Source organism: Sturnira hondurensis, unplaced genomic scaffold (genome assembly GCF_014824575.4).
Source record: "Sturnira hondurensis isolate 20B ecotype Veracruz unplaced genomic scaffold, ASM1482457v3 Scaffold0003801, whole genome shotgun sequence".
In the NCBI taxonomy this organism is placed as follows: Eukaryota; Metazoa; Chordata; class Mammalia; order Chiroptera; family Phyllostomidae; genus Sturnira; species Sturnira hondurensis.
Window position 1 is genome coordinate 5,283,854 of NW_028076432.1, and position 17,833 is coordinate 5,301,686.

Sequence of the window (17,833 nt, forward strand, 5' to 3'; positions counted from 1 at the left end):
AACACCACAAACATAGGCATGGCCACTTAGGGGAAGCTGTCTTGCCTTCGTCTTGGATCCACTCCACATTATAGTTGGCCTAGACCTTTCCACTCTTCACAGGCCCCTGTCCCCAAATCCCTGCTCTTATTCTCAACATAGCATTTTCTATTTCCTAAAAGATGCAAAATTCCAGGAGGAGAGAAGACTCTATATTCTCTTATTTTTTACATCTGCCTGATTTGAATCTCAGCTCTTCCACTTATTGGTTAGTATCTTTGATCAAGGAACTTAATTTCCATAATGTCAGGCTTCTATTTTTTAACATGAGAATTATGTCATTTGTTTCCAAAAGTTATTGCAAAAATGTGTCTAGCATAGTACCTTGCTTAAAATAGCCATTATAGTTGTTATTATTATTATCACTATTATCTCATGTTAGCTCACACTTGACCACCTCTTAGTCAATACTCTATTTTCCTGGACTTACAGAATGTGAGAACTGGGAGGAATTTTTAAGGTGTTTGGATTGCCCTACTTGCCGTCCCTTTTTACTGATAAGCAAAATGAAACCCAGAAAGCAGACGGGAGATTTTCATAGCAAAGCTGGCTCTGATATTGGAGGCTTCCCGTTCCTAATATCGGGCAGTTTCCTTTCCACTTGCAGTGTCTTTGCTGTCTTCTCCCTCACTGACATACCCATGCGTGCCACACCCTATTTTTCTCTCTTCTTTCCTAAAGAATTCCTGAAATACTACACAGCTGTGGCCTCTGTGCTTCTCTTATGCTCTTTCCCCGAAACAACACACATTTTAGCTTTCAATTAATTGGCTCCAGTAGAATTACACACCCCATGTTTCCCTATAATGACTCCCCTCTTTAGGCCATCTATATGCTTTATTTGTCTGGATCCCCACATGCCCAGCATAAACCAGGAAGATAGTATTCAATATGTATTCTATTTGTTGATTAAATGAATAAATAAATCATCAGTAACATCAGCTCTCCTGTTCTTGAAATTCTTTCCTTAATTTATTGCTGCAGCATTGAGAATCACTTACTCATCTTTACTAAACTTCTTTTACTCTCCACCTCTCATGGTAGACATTTTTTTTAGCCTTCTAGTTCTCTTTGAATGCTCCTGGTTCTCACAGCATTAACAATGGTCGATGCTCCTATCTGTGGTTGCAACTTGACCCTCACTTCACCAGGGCTGTACTTCAACTGTTGGTCTTCATTAACCACGTGGATAGCTCACTGCCAGCCCAAACTTAATGTATAAATGCAAATAAAATCCAATTCTCCTCACTCACTCCTATTTTCCCCAGTTCTATTGATATTAACATCATTGTCATTGACTCCAGGCTAAAAATATTGACATGGCCTTTGGCTTTTGTCTCTGTCTCCCTTCTCTTACTGTCACTAAGCCACGATTATCCCCTCAAATATTTCCTTTTCCACTGCTTCACAGCAGCTCCCAGTCTACTACCCACAGCCATTCATCTTGACTTGTGTAATTCTAATTCATCCTTCCTAAATATTATTTCCTCCTCAGTGAAAACTTCCATCACCTCCCAGGTGAAATTAGTCATAGTATAACTTTCTTTCATGCATTTTCCTTCTTTTTAACTGTTATTGTAGACATATTTGTTTGGTTATATGACTATAGACTTGACAAAGTAAAAACCATCTCTATTATCTTTGTCATTGCCTTCTCAGAGCCTCACACAACATCTGACACATGAAAATACAGACATATGTGTTAAATGTAACATGAATAAATAATGATTTATTTAGATCATTTCCCCCCAAAGAGATTTTATGCTGATGGTTTTCATTTGGTTCTCAAAGTATCATTGAAGCAGCAATGTCTAAACAAAATTTAAGTTTCACCAAAAAAGCTTAAAAATAAAAATATATTCTCACACTGAATGGGGCTCATTTTATTTGAAGAACCTGCAATTTTTTATTATGCCAAAGGGATGAGGTGTCCCTATGCTGAGATGAACTGAGTCATCTTCTTTTAAAAAATGAATGTGCCGTCATTACAAGAAAGACTGTGAAGTGCCACAGTTCATGTGAATCATGGCTTCAATCGTGTGCGCTGTAGTAGGGCTTACTCAATTTCTCTCGGTAAAACCCTGACACCCTGACTTGTTCTAAGTCAAAGACCTTTCCTCCTTCGTATTAGATCTGAGCAAAACCACAGTAAATTGAAGAGGGCATTTCCATCCAGATAGGCCATGGGTTCCAAAGCAAGTGGTTCAGCAGACGAAGGAAGCAACTATCTACCCTGCATACGTGCCAAGGGCCAAGCAGTTCTCCGCCACAGATGTTCTCCTCTGAGTTAAGCAAATAAAGTTCAATTCACAAGCCACCCCACCCTAAATTATACTTTTGTATAAACATTAACATATAATTGGATAGCAGGGTCTTAAGAGCTGGGATTAGAGAAAAGCTGTTTGGAGCATATTAGTGATGATATGTAACATAAGCAAATTAGCTAAGTCTTTCAACTTCAATGATATTCTCAGTGACAATATTAAGTAAGAGACTGAAAAAACTAGCTATTGAGCTAGGAAGATTTATAAGAGCTCCTGGTTTATATTTTTTTAGTCATTCATAAGCTTATAAAACAGATTAAAGAAATAGTGTTACATATATTCAGTTATTCAAGGTCATATATGTATACTTATATGTATATATAGAATCTTTTCCCCAGAAGAGCATATTACCACCTTATTTTCTTCTCTGCTTAAATAACACTAGTAATAGCAGTCAATATTTCTCAGCATACACCATATTAAACACTTATTTATTTAATTTATAATCTCATTTAATTCTCATAATATGTGTTTTTATAATCCACTAGTATTTCCATTTTGCACTCAAAGACTAGTCTTCAGAAATTTTAAGTATGTTACCACTTTCCTTACTACTAATAAATGACAGGAGCTGAATTTTCAGTTCAGATCTTTCAAATTTACAAACTCACATCTCTGCCTCTAGGGTACACTATCCTCACAGGTACCAGGTCTAGAGTCATGTGGTGTCTGGACTTGGGTTCTGCCAAGTAATTAAAAGGAGAGACAACATTTTGCTTCATACTACAGTTTTTACAATTATACCTGGATTTTTTAACTAGCTTTGCCCATTTTCTCCATAAACCCATGAGATATTATTTATTTCTCTCCAATTCCTTATTAATACAATGGTTCTGTTATCTAGAAAATAATTCCTTCATTTATATAGAAATCATTAACAGGCACCTACTGTGTGCTGAGCATTGGGCTGGGCAGCAGATATAAAGTGATAGAGAAAGCCCTGGCCAATACACAATACACAAGCTAGATTTTCTAAATGTCTTCTAGAATTCATATCACTGTAATGATTTTTAAATATGGAGCTCTTTGATATTCAAATGGCTTAACCACTACTGACCAGAGCCCTTGCCAATTAATTTATTCCTTTTTTTACATTCACAAAAGACAATCATGTTTCTCTTTTTGACTGGTACTTCTGCACAGAAGCCCTGCTTCATCTGAATTTCTAGGTAATGACTAGCTTATTCTTCTACATATACATTTGTCATTTAAGCATGTGATTATGCACATGTGCACACACTCATTTCTAGAAACGTTTGAGGTGGCTTGTTAGTTAATTTAAGAACTTCTTAGCTGGTTGCTCTTAGCAACCATCTACAGCAGTTCTGCCTAGTTAACCAGAACAGTTTCTTAAAGGGAATGGCTTATTCAAAGTACTTTAGCTAACAAAAGGAAAATAAACTAGTTTGAACTGGACTTAATTTCAAAGGAGTTACACGGGGATTGATGATTCCAGTTTAGTCAGGACACAGAAAGTGGTGGTTCTGAGAAGTACTCCATGCGGAGGGGAAATTTCTAGGGTCTTCTTCCTCAGAGCACCATGGCTGCCAATCCCGCAGCATCGGTGAAGCCAGGCCTCGCCCTACAAAGTGCTTAACCAACTCTTCTTAACAGTGCTACTACATAAACCATTCAACCCTGTTCAAGACACTGGACAATGCCTGAATTCAGAGGCTGTCAAAGAGATGAAACTGGTGTCAGTTTATAAGGAATAAAAGCAAAACAAATCCCTTCCAGTGGTTAGAAAATTATAAATTGCTTTAAGATAGTAACTCACCAAATATAGGTTACCATGGGATCTTACATGGAGAGTCATTCATTTACCCATCCATTCCTTCACCAGCTTCTAGGTGCCAGTGTTGAAGGCTGAGAAATCCACTTCTTTCCTCATTCAACATGTATTTATCGAATACCTCATTTTTCTTTTTGCTCTCGTCAAGCTGAGGTCAATAGAAATGCATGCAGCTAAAAATAACGTATGATGGGTGTCACTGTGTGAGAGGCAAGAGGAGCTTCCACAAAAGTAGGCCAGGTCCTTCCTCTTTAAAATTAATAGTAGGTCTCACTTGCTTAAGTAATTAAACATAAAAATTACATAAGCCATTCATTCAACAAACATATATCGAGCATTTAGTATGTTGTAAGCACTACACTATGGGCTAGATGTTCAAAATGTTAAGTCCCAGACCCTTGACACCTTGTGGTATCTACAGCCTTGTGGCAATATAGGTCAACAAGACAGAAAGAAGTCTGCAGCTCTGTGGGAGCAGCGGGGTGATGTGGTGGCCAGGAGTTTCTTACATGCGGAGATGGCACAAACTGAGTCCTGAAAGGACTAGCCATACCATTAAAATTTCATTGATCTGTTCTCTCCTTGGAAAGAGCCCAAACCATTTGAAGGCACTAAGCATGTGTAGAATAGAATAAATACTCAATTTATTTGCTAAGTAAACTAATAATATTCTTGCTGGGCACGCAAGTAGAATGTTTATATGCAATCATTAAATAACAGGATGAGGTGCTAGATGATTCATTGCCAAAAGCAGCTACACAGAGAGAATCTTAAAGGCTCTGAACAAACAGGCTCTATGCAAGGCAAGGACCTCAAACTGCCCAATACATCAGGGTTATTCCTTTAAAAATGAGCAACTGTAGCCACGCCATGTGAACCACCTTATTAATATTTTCTAAATGGCATACTGGGACACCTTGATAGGTCCATTACAACTTAACGTGAAATTAGATTAGATAGAACTGAGTCTGTGATAAGTAATAAAGGATCTTCAAAACTATTGCTACCCAAGAAGCACATCGGGTCCTTAACATTAATACTCTGGAACTGAGAAAATTTATTTTGGCAAATTTGCTTTTCCAGATAAGAGATCATCTTGGTAGGTACCTAGTTTTCAGGTACAGGTATAAAGGACACATGGACAAAAGCAAAGGGGGGTAGGATTAAGGGTGGGAAGTGGGGATGGCTGGGGTGGGGAGAGTGGAGGAGGAAAAATGGAGACAACTGTACTTGAACAACAATAAAAAATGTGAAAAGAAAAAAAGCTGAACCTTTATAAACCTATATAACTTTATGCATTATCTTTTATTTATTTATACATTTACTTATTATTGTTTATACTATTACAGTTGTCCCAATTTTTCCCTTTACCCCATTTCCCCCAGCTCCCCCCACCCATCCCCACACCATTGTTCATGTCCACGGGTCATGCATGTATGTTCTTTTTCTAATCCTTTCATTTTCTTTAAACCAGTGTTTCTCAGTGTGTTAATAATTACATTTAAATTCAACTTCAATTTCAGCTGAAGTTGCTGCACAGGTTTCCTAAACTGTTTCAGAAAGAAATGAAGTGAAATAAAATATCATCAGTTAAATGTAAAGGGCACAAATTAACCAATAGCTGTAAAAGAAATCTAGGGTTTGCCATTTGGATCTCTTCTCTAAATATGTATATAGAGAAGACATATGCCAGTGCCAAATGTTCCCCCCAAATTGCACAATACCTAGTTGTACTAGAGTAGGATAATACATTTTGAGTTGCCCTTTTTAATCAGAAATTTTAGGAATTACCTTCATGAACACATATGAATGGAACAAAAAATATGCAAGTGGTCTGACAACACCCAAAATTTGCTAGGTCTACAAATATAATTATGTAAGCAAATACCTAAATTTTGCTTTTGTTAGTAAAATGCTGGTTCATCTAAAATCAAGTTTAAGCCAAATTTTCCCTGCTTTCCTAGAGCTCAGAAATTCTACACCTAGACCATCTTTACACAGAGATGACGATTTTCACTTTTCAAAGATATATTTGGGACCACAAATCCTTGGAGTAGAAGTAGAAGGGCTTGAAAAATATAAAAAAAAACCTTATGGAGTTTCTTGGCCTGATGCTAAATGTATGAATAACTGTTAATGAAGCTGTACATAAAACTGATTTGACTGGAAGTAAGAAGGTTACACCCTGGTCTTGGATGCCTAAAGTGGGATATAAAAGAATGACAGAGAAAGCCAACAGTGCCTTCATCTGGCCTAACTATATTATCCATGCACTCTTTGCTATTAGGGACACAGAAAACATTGTATTTCCAGGCGAGGAGCTACCTCTGTAAGAGGTTAGAAAGCATAGGAAAGATGGGACTAATACCTCAAAGTCATTCAACTTCACTTCTGCCCTTACTGTCTGAAATGTTTATGGTTTCATTGGACAGGTGCATTATTATTTGATTTGATACACAATCGATGAGCCCCTACACTGTACTTCAAGATTCAATATGGGTAACACATACTCATTCGGATCACATCTCTGCCCTCTGTTCTTGGCAGGATCCTGGAAATATCTTGGTTGATTGCTTTGGATGTGTGGTCCCTCCCTAGGAAATTGGTAGAGAGGAGCAAACAAGGAGAGGAGAGACTTCCCCAGGACTTAGTGTCAGAACCCTGAGCTTAAACCCTAGTCCCACGACTACATACTCTGTAATTTTGGGCAAGAGATACTGTCGTTTAGAAAATATCAATATGAAAGAGACCTTTAAAAACATCTAGCCTAGCCCCATCTAGTTATTTGATCACTCAGTAATACCATGAAAAAAGAGTCTTCGGCCTGATACTTGAATATCTCTAGTAAAGAGAATTATTAACTCAACCTGCTTTAGTTGTACTCATGTATAAAATACCTACTTCATAGAACTGTTGTGTTAAGGGACAAAAGATAACTAACTTCAAAATGCCATCCATGTGATAATGATGACCATTACTTTAAAATATGGGTAAGATCAATATTAAAAATTCTTTTTTTCTAAATAGTCAGATCAAAACTCTACAAAGAGTTAAGCCCTGCACGCAGCAAGCTAACATACAATCCCATTTTCAGCCTCTTAAACCCTCCAACCGCCTTCATCTGGGAACCTCACTGAAATTCAATGTTTACCAGAAGAACAACAGTGCAGTTTGCATACCTTGGTTTCCTATTTCCCTACGGTTATTTTGTTTTCTTTGCAAAACTTTCCAAGATAAAATTCAACGCCCCAGAGCTCTGGACCATGCCTGATGTCCCTTCAGCCAAAACAGGCATCTGGTTTCGACAATAAATGAGATCATAGCATCCCTACTAATACTTCTGTAGATAAGAACCTGTCAGCATTTTCATTATAAAACCTTTTTCTTTCCTCTGGGTTGAGAGACCAATCATAGCAATTTGCTGAGGAAAGAGCTCCTGCAAAAGGCAGTGCACAAGGCTCAAGCACAGAGAGAAACTGTTTTCATTTTAAAGAACTCAAGAAGTTTTACTTGGGAATTAGGCAGGCTGCAGAATCCTAAAGAGCATTTCCTTCTGATGGTCGTTTGGTCTTTTTCTTTTTTAAATTTAATCTTTATTGTATTTTTCTCATTATCATTTAGTCCCCTGGCAACCCCTCCCCCCAGTAATCACCACACTGTTATTTATGTCCATGAGTCTTTTTTCATTTTGGCTCAACCCCTTAACCACCCTTGCCCCCAGTGCCAGCCTGCTCTCCACCTGTGAGTCTGTCCCCATTTTCCTTGTTAGTTCTGGTTGTTCATTAGATTCCACATAGAGTGAAATCATATGGTAGGTATTTTAAATAAGGAAAACAAGATTTTTTTGATATGTAAAACAAACTTTTCCCAGGCAGCATATGTTAATAAAAGGTCTATCCATTTAATACCTTCAGGAATGAGTATCTCTTGCAACAGCATACACATTACTGAATCTGTGCTAGAAGGATGGTACTTTGGCAGGGGGTTGGGGGCACTTTTTAAGACTTTCTGAGACAAAATCTGGTGGGAGTGTTATGCTAGCATTACTTCAAATAAGAGAAAATGGGATATATTAATAATCTGCTAGGAATTATAAAAAAGATCTTCTTGGCAAAATGATGGCACACTGAATATTCAGTAAAAGTAGGTTGAATATAGCTAATATCTGATCTGGTTCACAGAGTGAACTTTTTTTCCACTCCTGAATCTTAGATGTAAAAGCAAAAAAGCGCCCTGGCTGATGTAGCTCAGTGGATTGAGCGCGGGCCTGCGAACCACATGATCACAGTTCGATTCCCAGTCAGGGCACATGCCTGGGTTGCAGGCCACTTCCCAGCAGGGGACTCATGAGAGGCAACCATACATTGATATTTCTCTCCTCTCTTTCCCTTCCCCTCTAAAGATAAATAAATAAAATTAAATTAAATTAAATTTAAAAAAAAGCAAAAAAGCCTTCTTCTATGCAATTTCATACTATGCTAACATAAATAAAAGTTAATTGGGATTGAACTGTATCTGAGTGAGAGGGAGAAAACTACTAATATCTATTTAATATCTACAACATGATACGCACTATTATTCTCTTATTTGGTTAGTATAACAAGCCAACTAAATCTACCTCCATTGTACAGATGAGGAAATTGAAACTCAGAAAAGAGAGCTTCCCCAATATTCCAGAGCAATGACCAAGCCATATAACACCTTTTAATACCAACCTCTACACTCAGAACCTGCTTCCTGCTCCTGTGTCTGCCTACCAAGATTACACTGAGGCTCATGACTCACCACGGGTATCTGTCTGCTTCATCCAGATGGTATGATAAGGTATATTTGCACGCTTTCTCCCCCTCTATCTCCTCCTTTCTTTTTTTCCTTCCTCCATCCGAGAAGAAGGTATGCCGTCAATGTCCTGCCACTATTTTCTGATACCATGTTCTTTCAATACTGGCAAAGAAGCAGTGGATCACAGATCTCAGCAGTAGACTTGAGTCCACAACCAAACCCCTTTTTCTTTCTGACCTATGAAAAGAACAGGTTAATTTCCATTATCTCCATGAAGTGTTCTCTAACTATACTTACAGCAATCATTGATTCCTTTGTCCTCTCATTGACTGTAGCAGGGATTTCCAATCTATGGAGACTACTTTTAAAATGTGAACTATTTTGAGGATCCTCACTTCACCTGACATTACCTGTACATATGAAGAGATGGCATCACATAGAAATTAATGGTTCTCTTCATGGAGCTATTTTGAATATTTTGAAGAGTGTGTAAGTGCATGCATATGAAGTCCTTAAAACCTTGTATATTGTGAGTACTCAATAAGAGTTAGCCTAACCTGCCCTGTTTGCTGTGTTGTTTTTTTTTTTCCACATGTATTTCTTGGTGCTGGCACATTAGCCAAACTGCAAGAATCCCAAGACAGGGACTACATCTTATTGTGGGCAGGCACCTCATGGTAACTCAAACACAATCAGATAGTCCCTTCCTTGGGGTTCTTTCAGTGTACTGTCAGTCCCGAAATGGAGATGTTTGCCAAAACACATGGATCCCAGGGAAAAAAGTTGGTCTCCTAATTTTAGATAACAAGCCAACTGACCTGGTCGTAGCCACCATGTTATTTGAGATCTTCCTGAAGTAATATCATTAATCATTATTTAATGTTATTATTATTTGAGATATAATGCAGTGGTATTAATCCTTGGGTGATTTAACTATAATGTGAATGTTAAATAAGTTAGAATGCATTGGACCAGCATTTTACAGATTATGATTGTTTTAAGTGTGCTCACTCATCAAATAAAATGACTTAGAATACCTCAGAAATTTGACAAAAATTTAATAATGATAATGGAATGGGATACCATCAAAATTATTTATTTTAGAGATTTCACACATACACATGATGTTTCAAAAATACTACATTATTTATGAAGTTCCCAGAAGCCATGATCTAGGGCCATATGCTTATTCCATTTCACTTAATCTTTTAAATTTTCATAAGAAAAATTATTATTGAATACTTTATCATCACTTCAATGTACACTGTGTTCATAAGGCTGACAAGAGCATTCATATATATATATAAATGGAAAAGTCATTAAAGTAGCAAAAACATTCATATATATCTATATATAAATGGAAAAGTCATTAAAGTAGCATTGATTTTAATCTATGATTTTAATAAAATAAATTCATAACCTCCTAGAGAAGGCAATCTACAATACCCTGCAACAAGATATCCATGGCATGAACATTCAATTGTATTTCTAACCTATTAGTTCCTCTATAACTCACTAGACAAGGATAATCTACTAGTGATGACATGTCTAGGCATGTTACTCTAGTAGGTATCAAATATATTAGTCAGGGTTCTCCAGAGAGACAAAGAGATTTATTGTGAGGATTTGGCTTATGCACTTATGAAGGCTGAGAAGTCCAAAATCTGCAGTTAACAAGCTAGAGACCTTGGAGAGCCTACATGTAGTTTTAGTACATGTCTGAAAGCCTGAGAACCAGGAGAGCTGACACCATAAATTCCATTCTGAAGACCAGCAAGCCCAAGTCCTGAAAAGGGTTAATGTTTCAGTTTAAGATTATAAGAGCAGAAAAAAATTAATATCCCAGGTCAAAACAGTCAGGCCGGAGTCCTTCTTACTCAGCTTACTTGTTCTATTTGTGTCTTAACTGATTATATGAGGCCCGCCCACATTAAGGAGAGCAGTTGGATTCACTGAGTCTAAAGATTCAAATGTTAATCTCATCTAGAAACACCCTCACAGCACCCAAGATAACATTTAGCCAAGTGCCTGGTCACCTCCTAACTCAATCAAGTTCAAACATAAAATTGACTATCATACCAGGGTAAAACATTGAGTAATGCAGTCTGTTTCAGCTCTAGGAGGTCTGACGGTGCAAGAAGCTCTGAGGCAAACCACTAAAGGAAAATGACAAATAACAAAATACACACTATTTTTTCAGTAATTCATTCAGCAGGCATTTATAAACACCTATATAATTCATTTATTCATTCAACAAATATTTACTGATTGCCTTGTATGGAGCAAGACACAGGTCTATTTACTCAATCTTTTAGGCACTGTATTAAATGAATGTGATATTGCCCTGACCCTAAGGAGCTTACAGTTTAGGTGAACAAATAGAATCAGTTAACAAATTTACAAGTGAATATTATAATTAAGACTTAATCATTAAGTACTGGATGTGATGGGCATGCAGAGGTAATTTAATTCAGAAGGGATTTGGGTTATTTTATCATATGAACTTTGAAATTTTACCTGGATATTCATGAGTACAAGGCAAAAGGCTTCGTCACAAATATAAGTCCGAGGTTCTTCAAGATCCTGGCATCTGTGACTCAACATTCCATCTTGTGAACATGCTTTAGGGACTGTACAACATTTAACCCTCCCTATCTTTTGATAAGCCTATGTATTTAGGCTCTCCACTCTTCCCCTGATTTTTTTTTCTTTTACTATTAAAAGTAAAATGTGAAAAGGACCTTGAACTGGCAAGTGTACTTTGTCAAATGGGACACAAGTCCTATGCAACCTGCTTCTCTGAGACACTCAGCACTTGTTTCACTCATTAGCTCATTTTTCATTTTCTCTTTCTGGGTCAGATTTAATCTAGGGTTTTGTGTGTGTGTGTGTGTGTGTGTGTGTGTGTGTGTGTGAATTATGTAAACTTTTAGATTCTGCTTTTTGTTGCATAAAAGCATTTTAATAATGTTTTGGTGGGCTAAAGTACATCTATCTACGGATGGATGCATTTCATTGTGCTGACTGAAGAACTGTTCAGATGATTATCCGCAGTCTCCACCTTGTCACCAGTTTGCAGAGTAGCTTTAATAAAATGGGAGACAAAAATACGTACTGAATATTTACCACATTCCAGGCATTGTGCTAAGTGTTTTCATATGTGTTATATCACGTAATTTTTACAACAATGCTGTAATCAAGGTGTTATTTTTCCTGCTTTTTGCAGATAAATCTTGTCAGTTTCTCTTCTCTCACCTTGATTTTTAACTTCTACTTCATAGAGATCATGGCATGGAAAAGTAACACTGTGTTAGAAATTAGAAGATCTGGTTCTAGCTATGGCTCTGTGATTTGCTGTGTGCTTTTAGAAAGTCACCTCTTCTCTACATAGTTTAATAATTTTATTTGGTAAATGAGTAAGTTAATATTATAGAAAAGGATGTATTAGATCAAACTTCTCTTAAAAATTACTTACAATAAGACTGAGTCCTCTGACAGGAGTATCCTACATTCAATTTTCTATTTATTCCCAGAAAGGTGTGTAAAATTAATTTTTTGCAAAATGATTCCTAACTTAAAGGCACTCATAGGAAGTTGTTGTTTGAAGGAGCCCTATATATAGTCAATTCTGGAAATGAGTGTAGGCTCTCCATAGAAACTGCTTGGGCTCCATTTTTGGCTTTGATACTTAAAAGCTGCAAGACTTTAGGTAAGTTACTTAAACTTTATGTGCCTCACTTGCCCTATCTCTAAGCTAGAGGTATTATACTCAACTCTAAAGGTTAGTGTGATAATTAAGTAAGTTAACTTTTGTAGAGCACGTAGAAGAGTATCTGGCAAATGGAAGCAGGTTAATGCGTATGTGTTGAGACAGGACTTACATCTTGACAATGTACACAGCTGTTACCTTAAGGCACCCTTGTTGAACATAAACAACTGGATTTTTTAAATTATTAGATATTTTTAAACTTGGACATACCAATATAGTCATGGAGCTCCTATGAAAGCCTAACAAAATCTTAACCTTATTCACAGGAAAATAAACTAATTAGCTGCTATTTATAAATCCATAAAGTAGAAGAAAACTATTTAAAGCTGAAGAGTATTATGACATAGAAAGTAATCTGTGACACTGCAAATTTATACAGGCATCTTTAAAATAAATGCAGCAATATTCATAATCAATAGTTTAAAAATACTTCAAAGATATGTCTTAGTAATTCTACTTATTCTAGGCTATCCAGAGGAAATAATGCCGAATACAAAAAATACTTATTCTCCAAGTTATATGTTTTATTTTACTCTTGATAGTAGAAAATTTGGGTAAAAAAATCTACATATCCAAAAATAAGGATGGTTATATACAGCAATTAAAAACATATACACAAATCCTAATATAATCTGCAAGCATTCAAAAGTAAACTCCATGTGATTGAAAATACATTTAAAAAATACATTATATGTAGACCAACAACAACAAAACAGTACCAGGACAATATACACTAAAATTTTGAGTTTTTTACCTCCAGTCTTTTGGGACAATAATATTCTCTAAAATGTGTTCTATTTTTTATTTATGTTTTTTAAAACTTATTTCAGTGAGCATGTGTTATTTTATTTCGTTTTTATTTTTTTAAACATTTTATTTATTTATGTTGAGAGGGGAAGGGAAGGAGAGAAGTATCAATGTATAGTTGCCTCTCATGAGTCCCCTGCTGGGAACTGGCCCGCAACCCAGGCATGTGCCTTGACTGGGAATCGAACCGCGATCGTGTGGTTCGCAGGCTCACGCTCAATATACTGAGCTACACCAGCCAGGGTTCAAGCATGTGTTATTTTAAAATAAAGACAAAGAACACACTAAAATGGTCTAACATTGACAAAATAGATAAAAATGGTCCTATCAATGACAAAAACATACATGGTGATATATCAATAAGTGAATCCTCTGGGACTACCACTCTTACAGCAAAGTTGGCTACGTATAAATAAACAAACAAGCAAGCAAAATCACTTCACTGTAGAGACTTTCTACCAAGAAAGGAGATCTGGGAGAGGGTGGATACTGTCACTGGGTTTCAGGGAACTGTCCACCAGAGAGGTGCTGAGAGGCACTTTGATACTGTGAGACAGGAAATCACCCTCTGGAGGTTGGGATTCCACAGCCCACTTCCCTTTCTTCTTCCTCCTGGTTCCTGGGATATCTTCACCTTTCTGTCATGCTTCCTTTCCCTGTGCCCCATCTTGCCCTGTTTTCCTGATAATATGGAGGTGAAAAGAAATAACACTTATAAAGCACCTAGAATATGTCTTATCTTTTATATGTGTTTAATCATGCTAAATTCTCCTTCTCCTTTCACTCCACCTTCCAATCTCCTCTTTTTTTCTATTTTCTTTCATTTTTACCTATTTATTACTCTTACTCTTATTTGTTTGAGGAGTCACATATAGACAAGAGGAAGTTTGCGTTCTACCAGATGATTCCTGTCCATTGAGAGGTGAGGCAGCTAATGCAATATCTACACATTCCCTAGGGGTAAAAAAAAATGTTCCAGGACTCTACAGCATTTTCAAGGACTTTTCCCTCTCCTAATCTATCAAGCAGGATATTAAAGGCACCTAATGTGGCCTAGGAGTTTGATGATTTGATTCAGCTGAGCTGTTATGTTAACAAGTGACTATGGGGGATCAGGGGGGAAGTTCCCAAATGTATAAACCATATTTCAATGACATCTTCTTTTAAGTTAAGAAAGAGCAAAAAAATAATTATAGGGAACATTACACTTAAAAAACCTCTTAGAATATTAGTGGAAATAACAAATACTCCATGTTTTGTTTGTTTGTTTTGACTCAGAAATGATGGCTGGAAAGGGGAGAATGAAGAAATGGATACTCATAGGGGCTGCTGACCCTTGTAATGCAGCTATGGGAAAGATAAAGAAAGAGGGAAAATACATAGGTCTGGCCACAGAATTATATTCATGGGTTGAATTTTTGCAGGTGGAGAAAACAGTAAGAAAAGTAAAGCAGATGCCTATTTTCAGATAATGACACAAAAACACCGAGACAGGTAAAGCCTTTCAAAAGGCTCCTTTCTCTGTGGAATGCACCTTCCTGGATCAGCATATTATGGTGATGGCATATGGACTGCGAAAGGAAGAGGACTGGTATAATAGGAAAATTCTTTTTCCTCTTATATCATAGGGGAACAACAAACTGCTGTTCCCCTATGAGACTTTAAGGTCAAGGAGGAACTGTGAGTGTTCTGTATTTTAGAGCAGGAAGTGGAATTATCTTCCTTAATAGACTTGTAATTCCTGAAGGAAAAGAATGTTGTCATACTTACATTTGTATCTTTCATGCCTATCACAGTGAGTGGGAAAGAGCCTAGCATAGAAAGATGCTTGGCATATAGAGTCAAAAGTTCTACAGGCCATTAACTAAATTGAATGGCAGGGTACAGCACAGGAGGAGATGGAGGGGGGATGCAGTTTGCTAAGTAACAAAATAAAATTATTTGGGGTTTCTGCCTTGAAAGCTGAAGTTACTCAGCATCCTTCAAGCCGTTATTAGATTTTGGAATAATAGGAACACACAGTTTAAGAGGTTTTTTTGAAACTAATGAAGTCTGGCCTACGCACAAACATGGTTTTAGACTTTGCCATGCTAAATATCTTCCAGAATAGACAAATAAATAGCCATTCTATTCATTTTAGTCTCCAACTTACTAGATAATACTGGAAAGCACACATTCTTGGAGACTCCAAATTGACAGCTATAATTATTTAAATTCCACTTTCATTGCTCAAAGATTCAACTAAAATACTTATTTTATATTTTTCCTTAAATCAACATTATAATTAATATAGTCATTTACAACATCATTTGACTTCAACGCCATGGCAAATAAGAGCTGTGTATTGCCACGTCTCCAGTGTCTAGCCTTCATTGGTTTCTCAACACATATTTGCTGACTGAATGGAACAACGGTGTCAGATTTTCATTAACTTTCATAAATCCACTTTGTTTTCTAAATGTTTTACCAATATGTAGATTTTTTACATTTTATGAAAATACTTAGCATAGAGAAAACTTACTTTCAGTGAAATAGTGATCAAGCTCATGATAAAAAATAACAATTTATCAAAATAACTATCCTAACCATTAAAGAAGTTCCTCCTGGAAGTGATGGGCTCCCTTAATGGAGCTATGAAAATAATGTAGGCCATATAAAAGTATTAATCATTTGACAAATGCATACATACTTATTTAAATTGTATTTCTTGAAATGACATCATAATATGTAATGCTGTAGGTATTTTACTGTGGCCATTCTACCTGTGAGGAAACTGAAACCTTAGAGAAATCATATGTCTATTAAGTGGTACAACTAGTTTTGAAATCCAGGCCTATATGACATACAATTACTTTCTGCTGTCATCTGCCAGATAGTGCTGAAGAATTTCACTAGAGAAAGGCTAGAATAGAAGGCTCTATTACTCTCTTTATATCTAAGATTCCAAGGTGGGAGCCTTACATTAACCAGTCTATAATAAGCCAACTATTCAGTATAGTTATAATATGATTAACAATTTCATTATACAGGAATTATCTTATTTAAACGCCTGGAAAAATGAAATGGGATAGACCTTCTAAAAGTGTTACTTTATTTTCAGAGGCCTGATTTATTTTCCAAAGAATAATGTCTACCGGCACCCATGATTTGGGTGTTTCGGTCTACTGACATGGTTCTGTCTCACAAACTGACTTTGTTAAACCAGAACACGAAAAGGAAGAGAACATAAAAGAAAGTTCAACTAATGCAATTCTCCAGCCTTAAAAAAAGTGAGCTTGTAGTTATAGCACCTCCCTCCAATAATCTGGAAAACTTACAACATAAAAAAAAAAACCTCTTTGTAAATGAGTTTTAAGGGTTGAATGCATATTTACCAACATTCTCTACAGCAACACCTTATTTGATTATCAACTTGTGTTTAATTTCCCTTGACAAATAATTCATTTATATTAATAATCATTTAGCACTGCAAAGCACTTCTTGAAAGGTTACGGGAATGGATTTTAAACAGTAGACATTGCTAAGATGCCGTTGTAAATACAAAAAGAAGAGTGAGTGGACAGAAGCATGGAGGGAGGATGGGATGGCTGGTTGTCTGAGGAGAGGAGCTAACAAGTTAGTTACTGATGACGTTCATTCACATACATCTTCCTGGCATGGTGAACACACAAACCTCAGCAACTCTAAGACCTTTTCTCAGATTTCAAAAGGAGTCTAGCTACTCTACTCTTTGGTATAATCACTATTTTTCGAAAACTGACTTGGAGATGCAGCCCATCATACTGAGTAAATACCTAAATCTTTGGAAGTAACTTCACCATTAAACAATTTTATGAACGAGACCACTGGAGAATGTTAGTGCTCTGGCAGATCATCTCATCCACACCTCTCAATTTATAGAATAAAACACGAGGCTCAGAAAAGAGAGAAGATTCTACAGTCATAGTATAAGACTCACAGTCCTGACTCCCAATTTTCTAGTTAAACCTACACTCCCGATGAGCGCTATCCATGAAGTTGAATGTGTATGTTTCATTAACTTGACTGGCTAATATGCTTGTCAGCTGTCCAATCCAGTGGCTCCTGTTGTGTTTCAGTACAACAGAGATCACGTGATTATTCACTTACAAGTTTGAATTTTTAGTTATTCCAGATGATGCTCTCTCCTTAGAGTCAACATAGTGGCCACAAAAATGTTTTATACAAACCATCTTTTCACAAGGCAAAGAAATGAAGGTGTGTACCCAGAAGTAAGGGGTCATGTGTTCATATGATTCATGGGCTCTGAGCTCTCAAATGCCAAGTTCTTTCCACCTTTTT

The 17,833-nt window shown here is 36.6% G+C and overlaps 1 protein-coding gene across 6 annotated transcripts in view; it reads right to left on the reverse strand.

The window, feature by feature from the left end:
- DLG2 (discs large MAGUK scaffold protein 2) overlaps positions 1-17,833 on the reverse strand; it is a 1,965,529-nt gene that overhangs the window by 1,165,773 nt on the left and 781,923 nt on the right. The gene's annotated exons all lie outside the window — the stretch shown is intronic.